General features: G+C 44.3%; 1 protein-coding gene and 1 pseudogene across 1 annotated transcript in view; one reads left to right on the forward strand and one right to left on the reverse strand.

Moving 5' to 3' along the window:
- Positions 1–24,695, reverse strand: part of LOC126281880 (cardioacceleratory peptide receptor-like) — a 1,969,042-nt gene that overhangs the window by 773,050 nt on the left and 1,171,297 nt on the right. The window lies entirely within an intron of this gene.
- Positions 7,425–7,540, forward strand: LOC126282643 (5S ribosomal RNA; annotated as a pseudogene).

Raw genomic sequence — 24,695 nt, forward strand, 5'->3', positions numbered from 1 at the left:
TATTGTTGACGTTTGTGGTGTAAGCAAGGCAACGAATAGGAAATTCTATTATGTTTCAATTTTATGTAGCAATCTATGTCATTGTGGCGGTTTGTGGACATCAAAACCATATACCTGTAATACTGTGAGATTGTGTATTCTAGTTATTATGTGTAATATTGTGCATTGCCTAAAGTTTATTTTAGAATGATAAAAACATGTTTCTTACACGATATAAAACAAGAGTGTTCGTTTAACAGTTTCTCAGCCAATGTCAAGCTTTAGCATCATAGCAAATTAACCTGTAATACTGTCTAGTTTAATTATTTGTTGTGCTGAATACTGCCATGTTAAGTGTAATTTCAACGTTAAATAACAAGTTTGGTGCACAACGCAGAACGCCAGTGTATTGTATCTCTGCTTATACTATTTGGTTGCCTAACAACTAGTGTCCCTCTCAGAGACTAGTCAGTTGATGGTCCAATACGCAAAAAACTAGGTTGAAATAAACAAAAATCAGTAGAACAAAAACAGTGTACTTTTTATTGCACCTTGAATATCTGATGTTTCATTAAAGAAGTAACGTAAGAGTCCAAAATATAGAATACAGGTTTCCTGTTGATAAAGATTGCGAAACAGAAAATGCTGCAGTGTGAACATGTGCGGTTTCGTTTTCACTCACGCAGTCAGTTTCAGCAACAATAGCAGGGCCTGTGAACCATTACCCAAATATTTTCTCTACATATGGTCTTTCTTCCTATACATATCTCTGACCAAAATTTGTGCACTAAATAATGTAGTGCTTCGCATTCTCCCTAATCATTGGGTTTACAGTAAACAGGTAAGTTCGATTATTGCTATTGGCTCATAATTAGAATACTACCATGGAATCTGCATCGTCTGAAACTTCATGATCCTCAACATCCGTAGATTAAAACTATGGGAAATACTGTCACTGAAGGTACTATCCTCGCAGATCCAGCATCTGAAGAGTCTCTTCCATGCCGTGTATCCCCTTCATGCCAATGATCCCAAACGATTTACACAGATTTTTTAAGCGGCTTTAGCTCTCAATCAAGGTTCCATTTACAAAAATTAACAAGGCTCAAGGCCAGAGAGAGGGGTGACGGAATAGAGAGGTTGTGGGGAGGAAATGGACAAGGAGAGGGGTGGGGGAGGGTTTGATGAACAGAGAGACGAGAGGAGGAGGAGTTGAACAAAGAGAGGAGTTGGGGGAGATAAGAAGAGAGTTCAGGTAAGGACGAGATGGGCAAAGAATGGGGGGAGGAGGAGATAGATAGAGAGTGGGGGAGAAGGACATTTGTGGAGACAAGGAGGGGGGGGGAGTTTACTATGTATTCCCAATCCCCATGTATATTTGGCAATCTCGAAGGATTGCAGGGTTCCCTAGTGTCTCTAACAATGCGCAAGATCCTGGGTTTATATATATGCGCTTGAAATTCATTTCCCTATATGTGTAATCTATCAGGACTACAATTTATTCTTTTTATGTTTCATATTCACTAAGTTTTAAACATGGCTGCTTTGTTCAGTGGCCGTTTATAAATAAAAATTGAAGGAAATGATCCCTCGGACACTATTATTTTTAGTCTTATTGACCAGCTTTCACCACTTCTAAGAGTGCCTTCATCAGAATTAAAACAATTAAAATGACCTATAAAAATATATGAATAATGTATTTTCCTATAAATTTGTAACTGTTATATGCCATTTTAATTGTTTTAATTCTGATGAAGGCAGTCTTAGAAGTGTTGAAACCTGGTCAAGAAGACTAAAAATAATAGTGACCGAGGGCTCAGTTATTTCAATTTTAATCCCACTCACTTATATTTATGGGGCCTTTACCATTATTTACGAACCATGACGTTGTTTTGATTTTTCTTACTTACTGTGTAGCAATGCAAATTTTGTATTATCGACGTATTATTATGCCAGTGACAAAGTTTGTAATAACATTTTATTAAGTAAGATGAAACGTCCGCCTGCTCAGCAAGGCGGTAACGTGCTTGCCTCCCATGCAAGCGGGCCCGGGTTCGATTCCCGGCCAGGTTGGAGATTTTCTTTGCTCGTGGACTGGGTGCTGTGTTGACTTATCATTTCATCCTTATCACCAGCACGCAAGTCACCCAGTGTGGCGTCGAATGAAATAAGACTGGCATTTGGCGGCCGAACTTCCAAGAATGGGGCCTCCCGTTTAACGGCACCATATACTAATTTCCATTTTCTTACCTTTGACGAAGGTCGATTTTCTTTTCGATAATAAAAGTAGAGCTTTATTTAACTCTTGTTATCTATCCAGTGAGGTGAATTTTGCAAAAGTTATCAATGTATTTTTTTTTACTTCGAAGCTCTGTTTATTTGTTTAAAATGTTACTATTTTGTCAAGTGAGTGTTGATGTCTATCCAAAATAACTTTCTATTGCATGTGCATTCTAAAGAAAACATATATTAGAAGTAATGGTCAAAATTTGTGATCCCTAACTTTTCTCATCCCCTCAAAATATCAAAGCAAACAAAGCAAGGGCTCTTCCAGCTGACGAAAGACCTTCTTGTCTCGATCGCAGTCCATTAATTTATGTTTTCAGTACGCTGAAGATTCCGTGAATAAGGGGACACTTCTGTTATAACCACGCGGGGTGCGGATGGGTTCATGCCTGATGCAATCTGCCTCAAAAGCGCATGTTGAAATTACTCAAGGCATTCCTAACCTTCTGATCAGATGACGACATGCGAAGTCTTCTTCCTAAATGCCGTTGTTGAGGATTAAAACATTGTTCCAGACCGGGATTCGAAGCTAGAACATTGCCTTTCGCTGTAATTTTGGTGTCAGTTACGATCCATTGTTTCAACTGACGTATCCCACCGTCAAGTCTTATATAGAATAAGCAAAAACACAACTATTACAAAGAAAACAGGAAGAGTTTAGTGGTTCTCGTCCTATAAATATCAAGACTGGAAGAATGGAATCATAAGTCCACTTTTAGGAAACAGGACACCTTTGTTCCCACGTTTACCTTCCAATAAATGTGTTTGTGCTCTCCGTTACGCTTCTGAACAGGACAGTGTTCTGTTGTGATGGGCGATTTCATTAATTTTCTGGTTCCGCATACAGTGTGTGCTAGTTGGCGATCCGGTGACATTCCGAAAACTTATTTGAGTGGTTCTGTTCAACCATTGGTGGGCACATTGGTTAGGTACAAGTCATCGACCGTTGCCTGTCTATGATGAGAACGGATGCTTAACGAAAAATGGGTGATCAAGGAAGATTCAATCTTTTAATAACCTCAAAAATGGAGTGGCAAATATTTCTCGATTTATATACCATTTAGAATGTTCGGAATTTCTGTCAACTATTGCCTTTCACATTTTCGGAGGAGTGCTCATTTACCACAGTTATCAATCACATGCCCATAGCCAAAAATTGAGAGGGTAAAAATCATGTACCTCTCCCCATGACAAATAAATACCTACTTAAATGGCGCCGGCCTGTGTGGCCCAGCAGTTCTAGGTGCTTCAGTCTGGTACCGCACGACCGCTACGGTCACAGGTTCGAATCCTGCCTCGGGAATGGATATGTGTGATCTCCTTAGGATAGTTAGGTTGTAGTAGTTCTAAGTTCTAGGGGACTAATGACCTCAGATCTTAAGTCCCATAGCCATTTCAACCATTTTGATCTAAAACGGCTAAACCTCCTGTACTCCTTTCAGTGGAAATGTGTAACATATCCCACACTATACGAGTGATCGGAAACAGTCTGAAAGGCATGTAAGGGCATTGCTGGACAGGTTGTGGTGAGAAATAATTTTTAAGAAAAAAAAACGATACGTGGGGCCATTTATGAGTTATTTAGCACTGAAGTTAGCCAGTCAGGTCGCTACGCGTGTAAGTTAAAGCAGTTAACACGCTATGGCATGCAGTAATGCACAGACATCTGTGAGTCCATGAGTTACCACTTGTTGGAATCCTCATTACCAATTAAAAAGTGCCTTTTTCGGAAGTGATATATTGAAGCTATGTGAGCAAAAGCTGAGTTTCTTCGGTTTGAGAAGACCATACGAACACAACCTTTGACGACTTTGGGCTCTGCCGGGCTGCTTGAATTTACGCGCGAGATGACCTGATTGGCCAATTTCATTGCTAAATAACTAGGAAAATCAGCAACTTACAAAACCTATTTTCAGCACATAATCGTCACTTTTACCGTATTTCACAGATTCTCAAACTCTACTTCATCTACAGGGGTGGACAAAAATATCGAAACAACAAAGACATTACGCATTACCATGGCTAATACGGTGTAGGTAAAACGTTGGCATTCAAAACAGCTTCCAGTCGACTACGAATGAATCTACACATTACTACGGCTGGTATTGTATAGGTAAACCATTGGTATTGAGAGCAGTTTACAGTCGACTCTGAAAGATAAATACAGGTGGTGAATTGCTTTCAAAGGATTCCTATGCCATTCTTCCTGCAAAATAGAGGCACATTCAGGTAACGACGATGGAGGTGAATTGCGATCACACCCCCTTGCCTCGAAAGTATTCCACGTATGATCAATAAGGTATTTTGGTACTGAGGAGGGCCAAGTGTGCGACATGCAGTTCTGTAGTAATTTTTTCAGTCGTCACTCTCTTATTTTTCGTCACAATACTCTTAGAAGATAATCTGTCATATGGTCTCCAAGGATAATTGTACAATTTTGTTGGTCCATTGTCCCTTCCAGAATGACGAAATCGTCCGCGGAGTGCCATTAAAACGTTCCCCAGACCAACGCTCCCTCCTGAGGTGGGGATCCTTCCAACGATTGTTGCAGAGTGTCTGCTTTCAGCCGTTTCGCGCCGTACACGCATAAAATGTGATCATCAGAGAAGGCCACATATCGCCACTGTGTGGACGTCCAGGTGTCGTAGTGGATGCAAGTTCCAACCTTCGTCGGCGACGAACAGCCGTCAGAATGGGTGCATGAACCATGCACCTGCAGCGTAGGCCCGTAATCAGCAACGTTCACTGGAACAGTCGTTGTGAAGACACTATTGGTAGCCCCTCGCTCCATCTGGACAGTCAGTGCTCAACAGGTGCCTTTTCGCCTGTACACACCTTCACACTCGTCGTTCACTTCTGTCATCTATGTTGCCTCAACAGTGGTTTTGGATAGTGTCAATTTGCCTTGCAAGGTGTACTTTCACCACGGTGGCGCGTTAACAGTTTACAAACATAGTAGTTTCTGAAATAATTCTACTCTTGGCCGGAGAGCTAATGATCATGCCCTTTTTAACGTCAGTAAAGCGTTCCATTTCCGTATTACGGCAACAGCTGCCCTTTTTCCCGCATCCCCTGACACGCTTTACCTACCCTTCACTGCTAGTGCTGCCACCGGCCGTCTGTGAGTGGTTGTTGAAGGTTGACGTCGAACATAAGCAGTGGTACCATTAATGTGGCTGGATAGTGTAACAGTTTTGTCGCGTCTGCTTCCCTCTCAGCTTGCCTCTTTGTCCTTAAACCGGCTCTGACAGTCCCGATTCTGAAGTCCTGCAATGATGTGTTACTTTTTATGTAACATATACGAAAATCTCTTAGAAAAACCGGAGATTTCTTTGGGGCAGATGTAATAGCGCTTCGCGTTTTAATTTAAAGTTGAGGAGATTTTGAAACATTAATTATTGTGATAAATTGTCGGAGAAGAAAATATAAAAATAAAATCATATAATACGGAGGCGATGGTCTGCGAAGAAGCAGGGAGTTCGAAAGTTAGAGTATACCGACAGGCGATCAGCTTTCTGAAGAGAGAGAGATGCAGAAATTGAGGGAAAAAAGTAAGAAGCAACACTGGCGAAGAGACGGCGTTTTTAATTAAAAACCTAAAATTTCCAATTCTAAATGCACAGCTTCGAAATAAAGATAATTTTCTGGAAGCATAAGACTTGTCCGTTGAATTACACAATTATGAAACATAGAACTGCGGGAACGGAAGGAAAAAGTTGACTAAATTATTCTGAGACAGCGTGTTACATGTTTACACTGAATACAAATAGATAAACTGAACATAAAAATTAGGGACCACCTATTAGACGAAGAGCAGGAATTCTACTATATAGGTAGCAAAATAACGCGTGACGTACGAAGCAAGGATTGTGTAAACGGCTAGCACAGGCAAGGTGTGTATACCTCGATACAGAAGGTTTACAGATACCTTAATTTGTGTAAGGTCTTTCTCAGCACTTACAGCACGACACTGGTTGGAAGTTAATGACGGTCAGTGGAAAAACAGGTAAAGAAAACTATCCAAACATTTCAGATGCGGTGTTGTAAAATGATGCTGAAGTTTAAGTAAGCAAAAAAGAAAAGACTCCAGGAAATTGCCCACAGAATCGGTGAGAGGAATATGTGGAGAATACTGACTACAATGCGGGACAGAAACGACACTGAATATCTCCACTTGTACTAGAGAGAGATGTAGAGGGCAAACACTGTAGAGCAAGACAGAGACTGGAATATATACTGTAAACAATTGAGGACGATGGATGCAATTACTACTCTGACGTAAAAGGTTACTACGGCAAAGCAAGTCGTGAGTGGACGCAACACATCAGAGTATTCAAGTTTAGAACCAATAGTGTTTCATAGTTCCGAGATGTTAGAGTAATTACTTTATTAGTAAGATTTGTGACCTTTACACGTTGATATTAATTTATATTCATTTATTTTTCTTATTTCACATTATATTCTTGGTCTTTTTATCTCTTATTAATTATTTATTCGTGTTTAACGCAATAGTATGTTGGCTTTCAGTGAGAATACGTATTACATTCACGTCTCTGTTGATCCATCGTGGAAACGGCACAGCATCCGGGACAGCGGCTGATGAAATATTTATCAAAGAAAAATCGCAAAACAGCCGTACGTTTTCTGGAGTTAGTTAACTTAGACCACCAGTTTAGAGGCCCCTTTGCATTTCATGTACAGACAATCAGATATAACCGATAATTGAAGCCATCAATATCCGCATTCCGTCAGTTCGGTTTTGGAATGTTTATTTCGGATACCTGACAACAAACGAGTGGTTTGCTTTCGTTATTGAGAGTTTTAATAGACTGCAATATTTTTAATTTCTTCTTTTATTTATCGCCAAATTATGGATGTTTTCTTTGTTTTGTTAGCATATTCTTCGTATTTGGGCTCTGTGGTGGTTTGGAACTGTTAAAGGAAGATTCTCTTTCATCAGTGTTAAGTTTAATGTAGCCAAAAGAAATACAAAGCACTAAGTTTTCGTTGGTTGCTAAAGGTTTTACACTCCTGATTTTTCGCCTTGTTGTAATTAATTAAACTGTCAATGAAAGAGGGTGTTTCGAGAAGTCTGTGTTTAGAATAATGTAAGTTTGTGCTATCTGTGTAATAATTATATCCAGCTTTCACCTTGGATAGGCAACGGCCTTGCCGCAGTGGATACACCGGTTCCCGTGAGATCACCGAAGTTAAGCGCTGTCGGGCGTGGTCGGCACTTGGATGGGTGACCATCAAGGTCGCCGCGCTGTCGCCAATTTTCGGGGTGCACTCAACTTCGTGATGCCAGTTGAGGAGATACTCGACCGAATAGTAGCGGCTTCGGTCAAGAATACCATCACAACGACCGGGACAGCGGTGTGCTAACCCCACGCCCCTCCTATCCGCATCTTCCACTGAGGATTACACGGCGGTCGGATGGTCCCGGTAGGCCACTCGTAACCTGAAGACGGAGTGCTTTTTTTACACCTTGGATAATAACTTCACCTCTCTGTTAGTTTGGGATCAGCAATCATCTGACGATGTTCCAGGCTGCATGGTAGCATTAGGAAGGTAGGAAGAGCAAAGTGAGACGATTGGAAAGCTTCTGCTGTACAACTCGTACAAGATAACTTTGCCCCCGCGCAGAAACGTATTCTCATTCTCAGCACCGGGCGACTCCAACCCTCTGTTCTGAACAGTTGGCAGCCTATTTGTTGTTACCTACTGAGTCAGGTGCTTAGACTCTTATGGATGACGCACCTGTTCCCATCTCGTCGACACTGTGGGATTGGAGGTGTGCACAGACCAGCTACACTGCAATCTTACTCATACTATTTTCGTGAAACAAATAGATAAATAAAAGATTCTCTCACATTTCAATGCCTCGTTAATTAGCTTCATGATGAACAACCTATCGTTTTGCTTATGATCATTTTATTCTGATATTTATGTATTAAATAGTATTATGCTGATCATGAATTATTTGTAATTTAAAATAGGAGTTATTACGATTTTGCATTTGAGGGATGTTTGGTTATTCATTGCTCAGTACAATATGTAGATAACATAGTGAATTTTTTTTAACTTTAGATGAGTTCTATATATAACTCCAGTCTCGAGAAAATGAACTGTTTACTGTAATAACTTGTGATCACACTAGCAAACGACACCGGGTAAGATATGTATTTGTAACATCCCTAATCTCACATAACGGATTGGAGATATAGCAATGAATTTCTGGCAAATCATACCATTCAAAGCGGAAAGTTTTTTGCCAGATATATGGCATGCAAAATTTTATTACCTCTTGCAATATATAAGTAACTAAACATTTTTTTTCAGTCAAATAGTGTAATCATTTTGATGCGGCCTTCAGTAGCTGTTGAAATAAGAACTATTCGAATTTCTGATAGCATAAATAAAAAACCCACACAATTAATTTTTTACTGTGCACCAGTGTTTCGTAATATATTTACTTTTTAGTTGTTTGTTTGGTAAAGTACTGTTGATCTGTCACAATTATAAATCCATTAGCCTGTTAGAGAGATTAAGTTGTGTATACCCCGCTGTGTTTTTCATAATCAGGCGAATTTTATCATGGGAAACAAGAGAAAGAAAAAACAGCTTTACAAATCAGGCGAAAATGAAGTCGCTCCTTTTGTTGCAATTTCAGCATAATCCAGTTGGCCACTGTGTTTCTAACAATAAGCGGTTGACTAGTCGAATTACTGGTCGTACTGACACGACGTTTTAATTCGCTAGTTTGCATACTAGGTAGTTATATTTTACAGATTCTGTGAAATATGTGTCCATGTGGAGGCTTAAATTGTAGAATTAGATCTCTTGCACCACGCTATCCTGTCACAAAGGGAGTCTCTACCATCATCGTTCTCCCCTCCCCTACCACGGTTTCTACAGGTGTTTCAAAAATGACCGGTATATTTGAAAACGCAATACAAACTAAACGAGCAGCGATAGAAATACACCGTTTGTTGCAATATGCTTGGGACAACAGTACATTTTCAGGCAGACAAACTTTCGAAATTACAGTAGTTACAATTGTCAACAACAGATGGCGCTGTGGCCTGGAAAACTCTATAGTACGATATTTTCCACATATCCACCATGCTTATCAATAATATGGCGTAGTCTCTGAATGAAATTACCCGAAACCTTTGACAACGTGTCTGGCGGAATGGCTTCACATGCAGATGAGATGTACTGCTTCAGCTGTTCAATTGTTTCTGGATTCTGGCGGTACACCTGGTCTTTCAAGTGTCCCCACAGAAAGATGTCACAGGGGTTCATGTCTGGCGAATAGGGAGGCCAATTCACGCCGCCTCCTGTATGTTTCGGATAGCCCAAAGCAATCACACCATCATTGAAATATTCATTGAGGAAATTAAAGACGTCGGCTGTGCGATGTGGCCGGGCACCATCTTGCACAAACCACGAGGTGTTCGCAGTGTCGTCTAAGGCAGTTTGTACTGCCACAAATTTGCGAAGAATGTCCAGATAGCGTGATGCAGTAATCGTTTCAGATCTGAAAAATGGGCCAATGATTCCTTTGGAAGAAATGGCGGTCCAGACCAGTACTTTTTGAGGATGCAGGGACGATGGGACTGCAACATGGGGCTTTTCGGTTCCCCATATGCGCCAGTTCTGTTTATTGACGAAGCTGTCCAGGTAAAAATAAGCTTCGTCAGTAGACCAAATGCTGCCCACATGCATATCGCCATCATCAATCCTGTGCACTATATCGTTAGCGAATGTCTCTCGTGCAGCAATGGTAGCGGCGCTGAGGGGTTGCCGCGTTTGAATTTTGTATGCATAGAAGTGTAAACTCTGGTGCATGAGACGATATGTGGACGTTGGCGTCATTTGGACCGCAACTGCAACACGGCGAACGGAAACCCGAGGCTGCTGTTGGATCACCTGCTGCACTAGCTGCGCGTTGCCCTCTGTGGTTGCCGTACACGGTCGCCCTACCTTTCCAGCACGTTCATCCGTCACGTTCCCAGTCCGTTGAAATTTTTCAAACAGATCCTTTATTGTATCGCTTTTCGGTCCTTTGGTTACATTAAACCTCCGTTGAAAACTTCGTGTTGTTGCAACAACACTGTGTTCTAGGCAGTGGAATTCCAACACCAGAAAAATCCTCTGTTCTAAGGAATAAACCATGTTGTCCATAGCACACTTGCACGTTGTGAACAGTACACGCTTACGGCAGAAGGACGACGTACAGAATGGCGCACCCACAGACTGCGTTGTCTTCTATATCTTTCACATCACTTGCAGCGCCATCTGTTGTTGAAAATTGTAACTACTGTAATTTCGAAAGTTTGTCCGCCTGAAAATGTACTGTTGTCCCAAGCATATTGCAACAAACGGTGTATTTCTATCGCTGCTCGTTTAGTTTTTATTGCCGTTTCAAATATACCGGTAGTTTTTGAAACACCCTGTAAGTAGCTAGAGGCTATGTATTATGATATGCAGTCTGCCACTGCCCCGACGGGCTCCGTGATGTGAGAAACATTATGGAAGCCATTAATCGCCAAATTAGTTTACGTATAGTTGGTGTACAGCAGTACTGAGTAGATAGATTAGCTGCAGATAGGACTAAACAAGTCAGAACGCCAGGGAAGAGAGAGGGATCATTAGAGTCTGCAGCCTCACAACCGCTTAGCCAAGAGACCTTATATCTTTACTTCCTGTAATAGAATCAGCGAAAGAAGATCCTTGACAGCTGGCAGCACTGGTTGAGACAGAGGTACGAATTAGTTGCAACAAGCCCACTACAACGATCACTATAACCTCTTTCTCTGATTACTGTAGAGAAATTTGTGAGCCATTTGTGAGCTCCTGGAAAACGGAAGAACATATGTAGAGAGAAGGCAGTGAGCGCAAAAGGCAGTGAGTGAAATGTTATCACTAGTTCTACATTCCAAAGATATCCTTCAATTGTTTCATTGCAGGAAGACATGATTTTAAAGCGACAAGTTTTCTGCGGCAACAGCTGATCAACAACTAAGACTTTGAAAGTGAGCATTGATTTATCCCAAATAATTATTATAATTTATCATCATGACAAAGAACTATTACTTATTGGAGAAGGTGCCATTAAAGGAAACTGGGTTGGTGAGGTTAATTAACATGCGATTAAACTGTATTATTTCCTCAGAAGTTGAAAAGGCTTCTCTTGGAGTGCCTTTTCATCTTGATATTTTCGAAGTTTGACAGTGAAATATTTGTTTGCTGAGATCACCGAATGTTGGAAGCAGCTAGTAGGATCTTAAAGAAGAGTGTGATTTGTGTGTGTTTTTTAGTGAAGTGCTCTGGGTCTCAGATTTGCTCTGAGAGAGGCAGAAGTGCTATATTTAGAAAACTGAGATTTTTTTAAGTTTCGAAAAATTATTTGTCCATTATAATCATTGTAATTTCAAACTAACTGACCAGTTCGATGCGCTTGAGCCACCCTTGGATCTACAAGATAAACCAAATGAAGACAGAAATCGTGCATTTACATGAAAATTAAAATATAGCAAAGTGATGTGATACCATAGAACACATGCTGTTGGTAACATTTCTGGCTTGGCAGTTTATGCCCAAGTTCTCACTTACCCTAGTTTTATAATGTACTACGCAGATCCTGATACTGAGTGTAGCCAGTTCTTTAATGCTGCTTATGAACTGTAAATAATATTCACTACTGCCAGTGATTGCAATGTTAATTACTTCTGCTTCTCCCTTCCTCTTTATACAGACAGGGAGATCTGTAATTTCTACAATCTTGGGGGCCTTGTAGCTGGCTCATGGCAGGGAGTTTAACTTAGGAGGAGAGGAGTGTTCTAAATTCGTTTGGGGCTGAAAGCCATCTCTGAGCACTTATGGAAATGAGACAGGGCAGACTGCAATGTCCTAAAACAGCAGGAGTGTAGGAGAGGACAGGATGCACACCAGAAAAATGCACAGTGTGCGACGATAGAGGGAATTCTTTTTAGTTAGATAAGCTCTGAAGGCCAGATGAAAACACGGGGCCTCAGAGTATGGGACTAGCCGCTCAGCGCTCCGGTGGTGTGCGGTAATGTTTGATCAAATCCTAGTAACAGGTTCTGTGATTGGCTCATAATAATTATCGCTGTAGCAGGATCTACTTCCTAAGCGCGCAAACGTGCAAGGCTTTTGGTTGGATGTGGCTAGAAGTCTGTCATGTTGTGGGAGAGATTTTTTTACGTTCTTCCCAACACCATATCTTATTGGTAAACCACTACAGCATCCCCGAGAGTAGGAAACTAATCTGGTTTGGTCGAAACTCGCAAGGTCTCCTGGACCTGGTTAGCTAGATTCAGATGCTGGCAGAACCAGCTACGTTTCGTACCGTGAAGTCAGAACACATTTCACCGTAGGGAGCCTTCTTAACCACACTTCTCACAGAGAAAAGATGCTTGCTCCTCGTCGTCGAAGGGATCTGTGGCGAGGGATGTCTCTGACCTAGAGCGAGGTACAGAAACCAAGTTGGACTATGATTTCCAGCGTCTATTGCAGTTGCCTTCCACAACCATGCCTCTTAAGGGTGGTAAGCATGTGCCTTCATTATAGCCACAGAGACGAGGGGACACGAAGGTAGTCAATTTGCGTCAGGGTTTCATTCCACAGATTTAACATTCACAGCCAGCTAGATGCACTTTGGCGAAGGTATTGGTGTTTTTTCTTGCTTTACAGTGGCTCTTTCTTCAAGTCAGTAACGCTTTTGGCAGTCATTGGTCTTATCGAAAATATAGTTTCATATTGTGCTTTCATATGTCCAACCCCCTGTGCCAAATCTACAGTTTTTACTTGTGATTTCTTGTCTACTCATTAAATATTCGATGGCTCACTAGAAGATGATTGGCTGATTTCCAGTTGAAGTATCGTGGGACGATTTAACGACGACCAGCTGCATGCTCGAAACTTATTTGAACATAAACAATATCAGTAAAAGGGAACACTTAACATATTGAGGGTGCCTTATGATGCAGATGATTTCGCTGTTGACTAGCAGAGTGCGGTAGACTAGCAGAGTGCGGTAGCGTTCTCGCTTCCCACGCCCGGGTTCCCGGGTTCGATTCCCGGCGGGGTCAGGGATTTTCTCTGCCTCGTAATGACTGGGTGTTGTGTGCAGTCCTTAGGTTAGTTAGGTTTAAGTAGTTCTAAGTTCTAGGGGACTGATGACCATAGATGTTTAGTCCCATAGTGCTCAGAGCCATTTCAACTATTTGACTAGCAGAGGATAGCGATGTCTGGCGTCAAAGTCGCCGTGCGTGCATTCGTTTCCCTGTTGACAGCAGCCCGCCCTCGCTTAGACCGCACGGACAGACAGCAACGAATTTGACACCTCGTGCACTCGCGGTGGCTACATACAGCTCCGGATGACAAGTGGAATGATATGTGAGAATAAAATGCCCTTAACACTTTGAAGATAATTATGCACCCCTTTGCGAACTAATTGCCATCATTTAATGATTTATACAGGTCTCTTTGTTTGCAGCAAAAATTTCTAATTACTCAAGGGTGTCAAAGTGTCTTCTTTTACGAATTCTGTGCACAGTTTTTAAATTTTAAGTATCAGAGATTGACGAACTTTATAAGGTAACAATTTCACTAACAATGAAATGGAGAACCACAAATGAAGCTTATTGCCTAAGACGAACACATTGATCGTCGTGTAACTGAATTCTTTCATTGCAGCTGTAAGGCTCGGATTAGATAAATAGCACCAAGAGTGGCTCCAACACCTGAGCGACATCATCTGATGCTAGTAAAAGCAGGGTAGATGACGGCTCATAGTGCTTCAAGGAATATACGACCATGACTTTCTTGAAGACTAACAGGCCATGGTAATGTTTGTGTCATTCTAGAACGATGAATAAAATACAATAATTGGAGAGAGTTTACATTGTTTGATCGATTACCAAATGCTCGGAGCTCGTCGAACGTGGGATGGATTTGCTCTCACGACAATGTACACACCACAGAAGCAGGATGGAAATTAATATCATTCGCCATAAACGATGTTTTTCCAAAGGCTGAAGCTATGTAAATAACGATTTAAATAATAAAACATTTCATCTGTTATGTTTTTATATGAATATAAAACGGGTTTCAGCAATTTATGGACATTTTCAGGTGCTGTGGGGCTTAAATTAGCATTGTATGTGACGTCTACGTGTGTGTTGTTCAGCTTACCTTGCCCTGCTTTCATCTTTCCCTGGTTATACAGTATTGTGTCTCTTTCATTATGCAGAAATTAACTCATGTAAAGCAGCACCCACACTTACTGCTTTACGTGGAACTGCAACATGCTCAAAAGTTCTTTTCTGCACACTGAAAGGGGCACAGTACCTTGAAATAATACGGTAAAACAACGAGGGCAGGGCAAGGGAAGTGGAACAAGATGTTATACAACACTAACGTAAACAGCACTTGAAAATGAAGATCAGTTTCTTAAATGTGTTGTTCTACTCATGGAAAAATGTAACTGGTGCAGTGTTTTCTTATTTAAATCGTCAGAAGAGAACTGTTACAAATACATGGCCAAGTCACATTAATGTGTCTAGTGAATACATTCCACGTCAGTGTGCAATAACCACTCTCAAATGGCAGGTGACAGCGCTATCAGCCGCGCAGTGTGGCCGAGCGGTTATAGGCGCCTTGTCACGGATTGTGCGGCCCTTCCCGCCGGAGTTTCGAGTCCTCCCACGGGCATGGGTGTATGTGTTGTCCTTAGCGTTAAGTTAGTTTAATTAGTGAGTAAGTCTAGGGACCGATGACCTCAGCAGTTTTGTCCCTTAGGAACTTACACACATTTGAACATTTGAGCACTAGCAGTGAAGGTTACATAAAGCAGTCGGGAAACGCTGGAAACATTGCAGCCGTTGTCGTAAAGCGAAAACTCATTGATTTATCTGACGTCCAAAGGGCACCATCATGGGCCTTGGGGACAAGGGTGGAAGCTTTTCCGAAACGGTTCATTTTGTAAACTGTGCCGTCGTGGTTAAACTACACCGTGCGTGGCAAAATGGAGCAATGTGAAATGGGAGCCAAGGCGTCTGAGTGCACCACGAGCCATAGATGACAGGAATGAAGGACGGCTACGGAGATGCGTTCGAGCTACCACAAGCGCAAATGTTGAGGAGGTGACCACTCAGATGAACCAAGGGGCTACCAACAATGCCTCTCAACGACCGCTCAGCCAACGTTGCGGCATATGGGCCTCCACAGCAGGCGCCTGGTTTATGCACCCCTGCTGACTGCCGTTCATCGGGGACAAACGCTGGAATCTGCATGCCAGTACTCCACTGACAGGCCAGAGGCTGTATTTTCCGATCAATCACATTTTATACTCCGTCGGAGAGATGACTCTTGCTGCGTATTGCGAGAAACGAATGAAACAAGTAGGGTGCATTATTGACTGGTGAGTTTTTTGTAGCATCCTTAGGTGATGTTATTCTGGAAGGCAGAATTGATGAACGCAAGTATGCATCTACCCTTTAGGACCACGTCCACCACTACATGCAATTCGGCTTCAGAAATCACCACTCCACAACACAACAACTCTTACGGGTCGTTGAACATGCAACACATGGATTCAACACAAACAAAGCAACAGGGGCGGTGTTCCTTGACATCGAAAAGGCTTTCGACCGTCTATGGCACAACGGCCTCATTCGCAAACTCAGCGACGCGGATTTCCCCGACGGCCTAGTGCGTCTCATGCACTCATACCTCACACACGGGAGTTTCAACACTAACGTGCAGGGAAAACAATCAGCACGACACGGTATACACGCGGGAGTACTGCAGGGGCCCCTACTGATTAACCTCTACATAAACGATCTCCCAAACCCACACAACACAACGATGGACGCAGACGACACAGCCATCATCGCGCAAGATTGGAAACCATGACACAATATGTCACGATTACAGACCACACTCAGAGTGGCTGAGCCTTGGTTAGAGAAATGGCGTGTTAGAGTAAACGTCGACAAACGCGAAGCCGTTCTGTTCAATATAAGACCGAAGCAACTGCGCAAACACCGATACTGCAGACCAATAACTCTGCATGTAATCACTCGAAGGGGGGGGGGGGGGGGGGGGGGACACCACATACAACACATGATCAACAGAGCAAGTGCGAGGCTCAAACAACTCTACCCTATGCTCAACAGGCGTAGCATACTGAACAGAAAGGTGTCAAGGTCCATGTACATGACACTTATTCGATCCCTGATGACGTACGCAGCCCTTGCCTGGGAATACGCTGCGCCCACACACCTGCGTCGTCTTCAGTACTCAAAGTCATGAGCAATGCTCCACGATGCACATGCACGGCGGATCTTCACCGGGAATACCGACTTGAGTCTCTCACGGAGGTAATCCACAAACTCGTCACAAGACTATACAGAAACTCCAGCCATAGGCAGAACCCGTTCATTCTGTATCTGGGGAACTACGGCCGGCCGCTGGTGGCCGAGCGGTTCTGGCGCAACAGTCTGAAACCGCGCGACCGCTACGGTCGCAGGTTCGAATCCTGCCTCGGGCATGGATGTGTGTGATGTCCTTAGGTTAGTTAGCTTTAATTAGTTCTAAGTTCTAGGTGACTGGTGACCTCAGAAGGTAAGTCCCATAGTGCTCAGGGCTCTTTAAACCATTTGACACATAAACGTGAGTGGACAGAATATCGTCATAAACAGTTTTGACACTGAGATGACAACGATGGCATCGAAACACGAAGGCTACTGACAAAGGTATGCACCACGCCAATTGACTTGTAGCACAAAAAATGGCTCTGAGCACTATGGGACTTAACAGCTGGGGTCATCAGTCCCCTAGAACTTAGAACTTAAACCTAACTAACCTAAGAACATCACACACTGCCACGCCCGAGGCAGGATTCGAACCTGCGACCGTAGCAGTCGCGCGGTTCCAGACTGAAGCGCCTAGAACCGCTCGGCCAAAAAGGCCGGCCTTGCAGCACACTTCTCATCTATAATTACTGGTTAAAATGCCTCCACTAAATACTTCGTACTGTAGATATTGCTTCACATTCTGAACTATTTACATATATCTAAATAAATAAAAAGTTATACTAAAATTCACTGGCACAGTTATTTCAGATAATAACAAAACCAAGAAAAGTAATTTTCAGCGTTCTATAGGATCTAGGTTACATAGGGATTAACATTAAAAATTATACAATCACGTACTTGCTAGTTGTCCCTTACAATAATATAAAATAGTGACTTGGTGAACTAGCAAGTGAATACTGTTTTTTGCTGACCAGCGACCTGACAGAGAAATGAGTTTCCTGTCGTACTTGTTAGAGTGCTAATCCAATGAGACGTCTCCACCCAGAAAGTCTAGAAGCGGAACCAGCAGAATCCACCACCTGCTAACTAATCTAATTGGCGCCGTGAAAAGTTAAGAGCTACTGCCTTTTTGTGCGGACCGAACTGTCTAGGAGAAACGAGCCGCTGTCAGGTGCTGGCCAGACAAGTTGCCCCACCGAGAGCATCTGCAGGCGACGCCTCACCTCGCGGATCGCGGTGCCCCACGGGACCTGGCCGCCGATCTCTCACCCCCGCGGCGATGCGTCGTCAGCAGAGGTTAACGGTAATGGGGCGGCCCTCCGGTGTGGGCGGCGCGCACCTCAGGGGTGGTTCAAGTGCTTGCAACAGCGGTTCTGCAACAGAGCACTAGAGAGACGTCACAGTCCAACTCGAGGAGACAAGCTTCGCAAGATGTACGCTGTTCACCTGATGCAAGTCTTTCAAGTTGACGTCAATTCGTTGACTTGCGTATCGGTGGGTATGAAATGATGATGATAAGGACAACACAACGCCCAGTCCCTGAACGGAGAAAATCTCCGAGCTAGCCGGGAATCGAACCCGGGCCATCAGGTATGACGTTCCGTCGCGCTGACCACGCAGCTACCAGGGGCGGACATTTCTGCGGTTGCTGCTGGCCATTTGCTTCTCCGATGCCTTGTGTTTCAAAAATACTGAATCCATTTTACATTTACACTTCAACAATCTGGAAGAATAACAGTGCGAAATACGTACTCACTGACGTGACAAAAGCCATGAGATACCTCTCAACATCGTGTGGGACTTGCTTTTGCCCGGCATAGCTCAGCAGTTCGACGTAGCGTGGACTCAACAAGTCGTTGGAGGTCCCCTGCAGAAATACTGAGCCATGCTGCCTGTATAGTCGGCCGTAATTGCGACATCGTTTCCGGTGGAGGATTTCGTGCACGACCCTTACCTCTCGATTATGTTCCATAAATGTTCGATGCGATTCATGTCAGATCATTCGCTCGATATGTCCGGAACGTTCCTCAAAACAACCGCGATCAACTGTGGCCCTGTGGAATGGCGCATCGTCATCCACAAAAATACCATTTTGCTTTGGGATCACGAGCTCCATGAAGGGCTGCAAATGTTCTCCAAGTAGCCGAACACAACGATCACCAATCAATGATCGGTTCAGTGGGACAGAGGACCGGGTTCAGATCATGTAAACACAGCCCACACTATTGTGAAGCCACCACCCACTTGCACATTATCTTGTTGACAACTTGGATCCACGGCTTCGTGGGGGTCTGCGACACACTCGAATCCTACCACTAGCTGGTACCAACTGGAATCGGGATTCATCTGGCCAGACCATCCAGTCCTCTAGGGTCCAACCGACATGGCCACGAACCCAAGAGAGGCACTGCACGCGATGTCGAGCTGTTAGCAAAGGCATTCGCGCCGATTGTCTGTTGCCATAGCCCATTAACGCCACATTTCGCTGCAGTCTCTTAACGGATACGTTAGTCGTACGTCTCACATTGATTTCTGCGGTTATTTTACGCAGTCTTCCTTGTCTGTCAGCACTGACTACTCCTCGCAAACGCCGCTGCTCTCTGTCATTAAGTGAAGGCCGGTGGCCACTGCTTTGTCTCCGGTGAGATGTAATGCCTAAAATTTTATATTCTCAGCACACTCTTGACACTGGTGTCGGATTTTTGAATTTCCAGCGATTTCTCAAACGGAATGTGCCAAGCATCTAGCTCCAGCTATCGTCCCTACTTCAAAGTCTATTATTTCCCGTCGAGCGGCCGTAATCACGTCGTAAACCTTTCTCCATGTATCGTCCGAGTACAAATAACAGCTCCACCAGTGCACAGTCCTTTTATACCTTTTTGATATAAAAGGACAATACTACCGCTATCTGTGTATGTGCATATCACATTACATGGCATTCGTCATTTCAGTTACACTTCCGGACAATAAAAGTATATTACCAAGGAAAGGACGAGAAAACGGAATTAATCTTTAACTGCTTATGACAATTTGATCTAGTTGCAGCGATTGCAAAACCGAGTCGAATTTAATTAAAAAACTTGGTAGCATGAACCCACCTCTCAGTATGAGGTTGTACCTCGTCTGGCCTGAATATGTGCACTGATTCGGTAGGGAGGGCTAACACGAATACGTTGTATGCTCTTCTGAGACAAGCTAGCTCACAACTGTTGTAAGTAAACCTTGGTATCATAGCTCTTCGTTCTGTTTAGTAAACTATTGAATGTTATTTATTTTCATTGGCTACGAAAAAGAGGAAGTGGAATTATTTCAACGACGGTGGCACAGACGGGAATCGGAGTAACCAGTAATTGTGGGTTCGTTGCTAACAGGGTGATGCAAGACCGTATCAGCTTTTGAATGCTAGTATTAGCGGTTCGTTTCAATGATTCTCTAAAACTTATCCAAAATTGCTAAATTAATCGTGAGTAAATGCTGGTTCTTTTATAGACTACGCTATATGCATTCACGGCTGCAGCTGCGGCAGCCAGTCAATAGCATGAACGTATTAGCAACTCCCAACCCCGTCATTCACAGCTGGACATTTGTAAAAAACATTTAAAATCAGGTTAGAACTGGGAATAATAATATTGCGTAAAAGCTTTGAAACAGATGTAATTAAGTTACACAGAGATTAAACAAGATCACCTTCAGCTTTCAGTGCGAACAAGTGGATCACCGGAAAGATAAAGGTAAATGAAGCTAATCCGGTCCCAGTAATTTTTCTTAAAACAAATTCATAACGCAAAGATACACAGATTTTACTTATACACTCACATTCAGATAAAGGAACACCAGAACAACTGGCCGGACGCTGTGGCCGAGCGGTTCTAGGCGCTTCCGTCTGGAACCGCGCGACAACTACGGTCGCAGGTTCGAATTCTGCCTCGGGCAAGGATGTGCGTCATGTCCTTAAGTTAGCTAGGCTTAAGTAGTTCTAAGTGTAGCGAACTTCTGACCTCAGATGTTAAGACCCAAAGTGCTTGGAGCCATTTGAACGAGAACGACTAAAGATAGGACATTCATATTCACAGTACATGTACATTAGCATATTCTGCAGAAATTATTAGCATTTCAATCATCTCGGTTTGGCACCGTCGTGTAGCCCAGTAGGCCAATGGTAGGCCGTGATAACTTACTTCATGCGTAATGGCATCGACACGTATAAGGTGCGAATGGCGTCCTGTGGTTTAGGCACCCATGCTGCATTCACTTGCTTCCAAAATTCATTTGTGGTGGTCGGCACTGGGTAACAGAGTGCATCCGTCGTTTCTCCATATCCCACATTCTCGATTGGTGCAAAGTCTGGCGATATGGTGGGCAAGCTCAAGAAGCTGACATCCTGTGACACCAAGAAAGCACGTGTTCTTGCAGTAACACGTGGTCGTGCATTGTCTTGCTGAAAAATGGTGTCTAGAGTCAGGTTCAAAAAGGGTATGGCTAAGGGGCGCAGGATGCCATTCACGTAGGTCACACTGGTCACAATGCCCTGGACACGCACCAACTGTGTTTTGTGGTTGTGCCCAATAGCACGCCACACCATAAGGCCTCGAATTGGCGCTGTTGTCTTCTGGGGCTTTAGTCACTGTGATGCCGCTCCCACTGTCTGCGGCGAACCAAAATGCGGCCACCATTTTCAAACAAAGAAGTGGACGATCTACACGTAACCCGTTTCGTAATAACCGGTGATGGACTGTCACCCGTGATGGTGTACAATTTGTTACACTACTCCACAGTTGTGCAAGAGCCGTAGAGGATGCAGATCTGTCCTGCAGCGTCTTTAACATGAGTTGTCGATCTACTACGGGTGGTCTGGATGATGCGACGTGGTCCATCTCGTCATGTTCCACTCCGTGCACCTGTCTACACACATACCAGCTGCACTGCAAATACTCGCCGTCCTACAAGAGCAGCAGTTTCCCGAATGGAAGCATCACAGTCTCTCTTGGCAATACTGCGCACTGTTTAAAAACTCACTGATTTGACGGAACGGTTATCGCATACGTCTGCGAGGCTTGCTGCACGTCTGTTCAACTCACACTAACCCATTACCTTCGGTTTGTAGTGAAAATTAGAGCCGCAGACACATCTTACCGGTGGGCGGTGTTGGAGCGCGATGTAGATATTGACTTTGAACCCGCTGGCCGATATTTCTGTAGAACATACTAATGTACATGTCCTGTGAACATGAATGTCCTCTCTCTAGTAGTTCAAGGTGTTTTGTTTTTCTGAACGTGAGTGTACTACAGATATGTACAACATTATCTCAGAACTTTGGACGCTGTGGATGCTCTTTTATAGTGCTCAGTTATAATATACCGAGTACTAGTACTGGGAAGCTATTGACGTCTGAGGTGGCTCCACACATGATCTAATGCGGATAGATTCCCGGGACCTGGCTGCCACAGAAGTACTACAACATCAATCAGAAAATCCAAATAGCTGCGTGCCATGTGTAGATAAACACTCTTCTGTTGCAAAAAGGTTCCACGATAATGTCGCCTGTTATGTAGGGTATTTGACACAAACTGATTTGCTGTCAGATTCCCCTGAGTCACAAGAGGCCGTGATCTGAAGGCGTACCATACAGCTTCCCGCACCATGACGCCAGAATTAACCTCTGTGCCTCTCCTAAACAGTGAAAGAGTGAGGCCTATCCCAAGGTCGCCGCCATACTCACCGACAATGTCCATCTGGAATAGTGCTGGATCGCGATTCACCCCTGAATACAATGCGTCATCATTCATCAGTAGTCCATGCTTCTCGATCACAGCGCCAGTCCAACAAGTCGTTTGTGTTGCTTTGTTAGCGGCAATCTAGGTATGGAAGCGAAGTTCCATAGTCTGGCTGTTGCAGGTATCTGACCAATTGTGTGGTATGGCGCAATGTATTGCACGCGGTCCGTTGGTTGTTACTGAACGGCATGCACAGTCATGAAAGGTCTACGATGTGCTTGGTGCCCAATATGCCAGCCTCCCTTCCAGTGGTCTATTGGAACCTCGACTACGAGTATTCCTGCCCTCACATGCCACACAGCCCAACATCGGATCACTCTCAAGTACAAAGGCCTCACAGATCTGGATACGGCACGAGTCGACCAGCCGACCAAATTGAGACCCACTAATTCTGTCACTTGCTGATAACTCTGTTTTACACGAGTGCGCGGCATCTCCGTGTCCTTCACAGTGAGCACTCAAGGTCTGACGCTCTCCACGACCCTTACACACCTTACCGAGCCTGGTAACAACACTAAACGTACCAGGAACTTATAGCCTTTCTAACTGTCACAGACAAATGCACCTCTATTTATTTATATACCTGCCGATATTGCAATGACATCCAACATTGTCTTGTGGGTGAGCAACGTTTTTTGTCAGGGAGTATAAACACTCCTGGAAATGGAAAAAAGAACACGTTGACACCGGTGTGTCAGACCCACCATACTTGCTCCGGACACTGCGAGAGGGCTGTACAAGCAATGATCACATGCACGGCACAGCGGACACACCAGGAACCGCGGTGTTGGCCGTCGAATGGCGCAAGCTGCGCAGCATTTGTGCACCGCCGCCGTCAGTGTCAGCCAGTTTGCCGTGGCATACGGAGTTCCATCGCAGTCTTTAACACTCGTAGCAAGCCGCGACAGCATGGACGTGAACCGTATGTGCAGCTGACGGACTTTGAGCGAGGGCGTATAGTGGGCATGCGGGAGGCCGGGTGGACGTACCGCCGAATTGCTCAACACGTGTGGCGTGAGGTCTCCACAGTACATCGATGTTCTCGCCAGTGGTCGGCGGAAGGTGCACATGCCTGTCGACCCGGGACCGGACTGCAGCGACGCACGGATGCACGCCAAGACCGTAGGATCCTACGCAGTGCCGTAGGGGACCGCACCGCCACTTCCCAGCAAATTAGGGACACTGTTGCTCCTGGGGTATCGGCGAGGACCATTCGCAACCGTCTCCATGAAGCTGGGCTACGGTCCCGCACACCGTTAGGCCGTCTTCCGCTCACGCCCCAACATCGTGCAGCCCGCCTCCAGTGGTGTCGCCACAGGCGTGAATGGAGGGACGAATGGAGACGTGTCGTCTTCAGCGATGAGAGTCGCTTCTGCCTTGGTGCCAATGATGGTCGTATGCGTGTTTGGCGCCGTGCAGGTGAGCGCCACAATCAGGACTGCATACGACCGAGGCACACAGGGCCAACACCCGGCATCATGGTGTGGGGAGCGATCTCCTACACTGGCCGTACACCTCTGGTGATGGTCGAGGGGACACTGAATAGTGGACGGTACATCCAAACCGTCATCGAACCCATCGTTCTACCATTCCTAGACCGGCAAGGGAACTTGCAGTTCCAACAGGACAATGCACGTCCGCATGCATCCAGTGCCACCCAACGTGCTCTAGAAGGTGTAAGTCAACTACCCTGGCCAGCAAGCTCTCCGGATCTGTCCCCCATTGAGCATGTTTGGGACTGGATGAAGCGTCGTCTCACGCGGTCTGCACGTCCAGCACGAACGCTGGTCCAACTGAGGCGCCAGGTGGAAATGGCATGGCAAGCCGTTCCACAGGACTACATCCAGCATCTCTACGATCGTCTCCATGGGAGAATAGCAGCCTGCATTGCTGCGAAAGGTGGATATACACTGTACTAGTGCCGACATTGTGCATGCTCTGTTGCCTGTGTCTATGTGCCTGTGGTTCTGTCAGTGTGATCATGTGATGTATCTGACCCCAGGAATGTGTCAAAGTTTCCCCTTCCTGGTACAATGAATTCACGGTGTTCTTATTTCAATTTCCAGGAGTCTACATCAAAGCTAGGTGTTACGAGGAACCATTATACTTTCGAATTTCGGTAACAATAAAGATATGTGGAATATAGAATTCAACTTGCAAATTTCTGTAAACTAGTCAGTTTACAAACCCTCATTACCTTCTCGAATTTAATAGTGACAGAAGATACCTTTACATGGTGATAAATGAGCTGCAACTGATGACAACTACATGGGGACTTAAGTATGGTAGTCAAGTTGTAACGTAT

This window comes from Schistocerca gregaria, chromosome 7 (genome assembly GCF_023897955.1).
Source record: "Schistocerca gregaria isolate iqSchGreg1 chromosome 7, iqSchGreg1.2, whole genome shotgun sequence".
NCBI lineage: Eukaryota > Metazoa > Arthropoda > Insecta > Orthoptera > Acrididae > Schistocerca > Schistocerca gregaria.